The 4,289-nt window shown below is 39.3% G+C and overlaps 1 non-coding gene across 1 annotated transcript; it reads left to right on the top strand.

Annotated features, from left to right (window-relative positions):
- The first annotated feature begins 441 nt into the window (after positions 1-441).
- Positions 442-545, top strand: LOC130958911 (small nucleolar RNA R71). The gene has a single exon (XR_009078012.1). It is a non-coding gene; the product is annotated as a small nucleolar RNA R71 (small nucleolar RNA).
- Positions 546-4,289: the final 3,744 nt, after the last annotated feature.

Below are 4,289 nucleotides of genomic sequence, written 5' to 3'. Positions count from 1 at the left end.
CCCCACCCAAAGTTTGGGTGGTTTTTCCATCCTGCGTTGTAAGTGTTGGAATGTGGATCATATGATTGCCTTTGTTGGTTTCCCACATAGTTGGCCTCTTCCCAATCACCTCCTTCAATGCTTACTTCCTCTTGATCTTGTGTGTGTATTGCAGCCACTTGCTTTGAGTCCAATTTCCTTGTGAGCTCTGCTAGTTGCTTGGCAAACACCTTGTTTTGGGCTAGAATTGTATCAACATGGTTCAGCTCCATGACTCCCTTAGTGTTGTGTCTCTCTGAAGCATAGTAGTATTCATTCTCAGCCACTGTCTCAATCACTTCAATGGCTTCTTCCACAGTCTTTTTCCTGTTCAATGAACCTCCTGATGAATGGTCTACAGCCTTCCTTGATTCATAAGAAAGTCCATCATAGAAAATATGCAATTGCACCCAGTCAGGGAACATGTTTGGTGGACATTTCCTTGTCAATTCTTTGAACCTCTCCCATGCCTCGTAGAGCGTCTCACCATCTTGTTGTCTAAAAGTCTGAACCTCAGATCGAAGCCTATTGACCTTTTGTGGGGGTAGAAACGTGCCAGAAACTTGCTCTCCACCTCATCCCAGGTTGTTAGGCTGTCCCTTGGGAATGATTCCAGCCACTTAGCTGCCTTGTCCCTAAGTGAAAATGGGAACAAGAGCAGTTTATAGGCATCGTCCTGGACTCCATTGGACTTCACAGTGTCGCAAATTCTCAGGAATTTGGTGAGATGTTGGTTTGGATCTTCATTAGCACTCCCACCAAATGAACAATGGTTCTCCACCAGTGATATTAGCTGTGGTTTGAGTTCAAAATTATTGGCCTGAATGGGTGGTTTCTGAATGCTGCTACCACAATTCCCAGAGGTTGGGTTTATGTATGAACCAAGAACCCTCCTCTCAGGAATGGCATTGTTTCCATCAGCCCTCTCATGGTTGTGAAATTCTCTATCCATGTTGAGATCTAGAGCTTCCTCAAAGTTGTCCTCAGATTCTCCTTCAGATTCTTCTTCTCCCAGTACTCTCTTCCCTCTTGCTTCCCTTCTAAGTCTATGAAGGGTCCTCTCTGGTTCGGTATATGGAGGAGTTGATGTCTCTCCTCTTCTACCTGTCATACAAGAACACACCACAGGCAACAAACAAGTGGAATACTCTTGGTTAATGGAAGAGTATAGGTTAGAGCAGTTGAGGAATTAATTCAAATAGTTAGTGGGTTAGTGAGTTAGTTGCTTGAATTGAAAGGCATAAGAAAGAAAAAGCAAATAGCAGAGTGCAGAAATTAAAATTCAACAAGTAACTTGAACTAAATTAACAAAACAAGAAAAATGCTCAATCTAGTTAACTTCCAATTTGAGAATTGTCAATCGAAAACCAATCCCCGGCAACGGCGCCATAAACTTGATGCTGCATAAACTTGTTAGGCTACGATTTTAGGAAATTGCACAGATCGGCAAAATTCCTTCCGGCAAGTGCACCGGTTATCGTCAAGTAAAAACTCACAATAGAGTGAGGTCGAATCCCACAAGGATTGGTTGCATGAGCAATTCGAATTAGAAGTTTGGTTAGTTGAGCGGAATCAAGATTTGGAGGTGAAATTGCATAAAGTAAATTGGCGGGAAATGTAAATTGCAAGGAATGGAAATGACAGAATCTTAAATTGCAAGAATGAAAGTGCTAGAAATTAAATTGCTGAAATTAAAAGGGAATTGGGGTGATTGCATGAATTGAAAGTGCAGAATGTAAATAGAAGGTGTAGATCAGAAATGGGGAGTTCATTGGGGTTAGGAGATATTGAAATCTCCGAATCAAAATGTTTCATCTCTTCCTCAACCAATGCATTCATTGTATTTTGCTTGGCAATCTTATATGATTGGATCCCAATTCCTTGGCTCACCAATTCTCTCTAAAAACAAACAAATTCCCAATCCCTTGGTTTAAATGTTCATAAGAAGAGATGTAGCTTGATCACTGATTATACCACACAATTTCATGGACCACAATTTGGTAGGATTACATGTCACAATATCCATCCAAACCCCAATCCAATTCACTGTGAGAAAGCTTCTCTAGCATGAATCCTCCATTCCTTTCCCAAGGTTCCGAAGGATTCCAATTATGGGTAATTTCTTTCCCAAGACAATTACCCAATGGAATTAGATCGAGAAGCTTTCTAACAAAATTCAAGAGAAAAGATTGAAGAAGAAGATAAAACTATTATTGATTCATTGAATTACAATAGAGCTCCCTAACCCAATGAAAGGGGTTTAGTGAGTCATAGCTCTGAATTCAATTCCAAAGAGTGAAAACTAGCAAAAATGATAACAAGTTGCAGAGTGTAAAAAAAGTCCTAACTAACTTAAATTCTATCCTATTTATACACTTTCTAAATTGAGCTTCTGTTGTGTTTCTTGGGCTTTGAGGCCTTTCCTTGAATTCCTTTTGCTTTAAGCTTATGGTCCATAATCCTGATGAGGCTGTGATCCAATTCTGTAACATTCATTGAGCAAACTTAGTGATGAACAATTAATGACACAAGACTCAACAATTTGAAGTTCCAGACTCATCAACTCTTCAGGCCCAATCCCATAAACCATGATGTTCAATTGGGTTTCATGCCATCAATAGTTTAAGTTAATAATTGTGCTTAATTGCTAACTTAAACTTCAATATAATTGGCCCAGAAACCTTTTCAATTGGTGGTGTTTGAGTTGAAGTTTAAGTTTTAGTTTAAGGTCAAACTAAAACTTAAACGTGAAATTGGAAGAAAGCAACCCAGGGGTGTGCATTGGCGAGCACGTTTAACCTCCAGTTTAAGGTTAAACTGGAGGTTAAACTTGGAAATGAAGAAAGCACACCCTGGAGGCAATTACCATCGAACACGTTTAACCTCCAGTTTGAGGTCAAACTGGAGGTTAAACTTGGAAATGAAGAACAATCCTGGAGGAGTAAATGGGTTCGAACACGTTTAACCTCCAGTTTGAGGTCAAACTGGAGGTTAAACGTGGAATGAAGAAAACACCCTGGAGGAAGGAAATCCATCGAACACGTTTAACCTCCAGTTTGAGGTCAAACTGGAGGTTAAACGTGGAACTCTCCTGGTGCCTATCTTGCTTCTGGCGTTTAACCTCCAGTTTGAGGTCAAACTGGAGGTTAAACGTGGAATGCTTCTTGGTGAGAAAAGAAAGTGTCAAACACGTTTAACCTCCAGTTTGAGGTCAAACTGGAGGTTAAACGTGGAAATGCTTTTGTGCCTCCCTTAGTTCAATTCATCATTCTGGCGTTTAACCTCCAGTTTGAGGTCAAACTGGAGGTTAAACGTGGAATGCTCCTTAGTGCCCTTTCTCATTCTGGCGTTTAACTTCCAGTTTGAGGTCAAACTGGAGGTTAAATGCCAGTTACAGCATTTCCTCTCTTCTCACAATTTTGGCGTTTAAGCTCCAGTTTAACCTTAAACTAGAGCTTAAACGTCCCATTTGATATTCAAGCTTCCTTTATTCAATTTGTTGCTTCCTTGCCTAGCCTTTTCTTCCCTGAAATCATCCAAACAATTGCATCAAAGTCTTGCAAAATTTCATGAGAATTCATCCATTCATAGCATTCAAGTAATATAACTAAAAACTCATGAATTTGCATCATAATCATAATGTTTTGGATGGTTCATTGCTTTGTTGTTTATTTAACCATTCTTGGTTACTTTAAGCTCAAGAAAATGTATAAAACAACTAAAATTAACAAAAAAATGCTAGTGAAACTAGCCTAAGATGCCTTGGCATCAATCATTGAAGGAGTTTAATACCATAGCCACAACTTGATCCAAATTCTTTATCATGACCTGCAACAGCAATGGGAAGGCAACACAAATAAAAACCACAAACACGGAGTGAAAAAAAGGGGATACTTCCTACATGGATAAGTAACTTCACAATCAACAAACAATCATATACAAATTACAAGATATTATACTACCTAACATGAAAAGTTAAAGTTTCATGTTCACTACCTTTGAGCAACCCTCAGCAATTTGAGCAAGTGCAATCAATGCAGCATAGCGTTTTTGCCACTCAGGAGCAGCTAAATAAGCAGGCAACTGTTCAGAGCAAGTGCAATCAATGATGATGGACCTCTCCTATAACCACAGTTTCTAGAACCACTCACATAGTCTTGCTTTTCTGTCTTTGACCGCAATCATATAGTTTCAGAGCCAAATTGGGAGATGAATAATAACAACATATTATCATGTTTATGCCCAACAGGTTAACTACTCTCAAATTATTT

This window comes from Arachis stenosperma, chromosome 10 (assembly GCF_014773155.1).
Source record: "Arachis stenosperma cultivar V10309 chromosome 10, arast.V10309.gnm1.PFL2, whole genome shotgun sequence".
Lineage (NCBI taxonomy): Eukaryota > Viridiplantae > Streptophyta > Magnoliopsida > Fabales > Fabaceae > Arachis > Arachis stenosperma.
The sequence above is the reverse complement of the archived record's forward strand: the minus strand, read 5'-3'. Positions and strand labels throughout refer to the sequence as shown.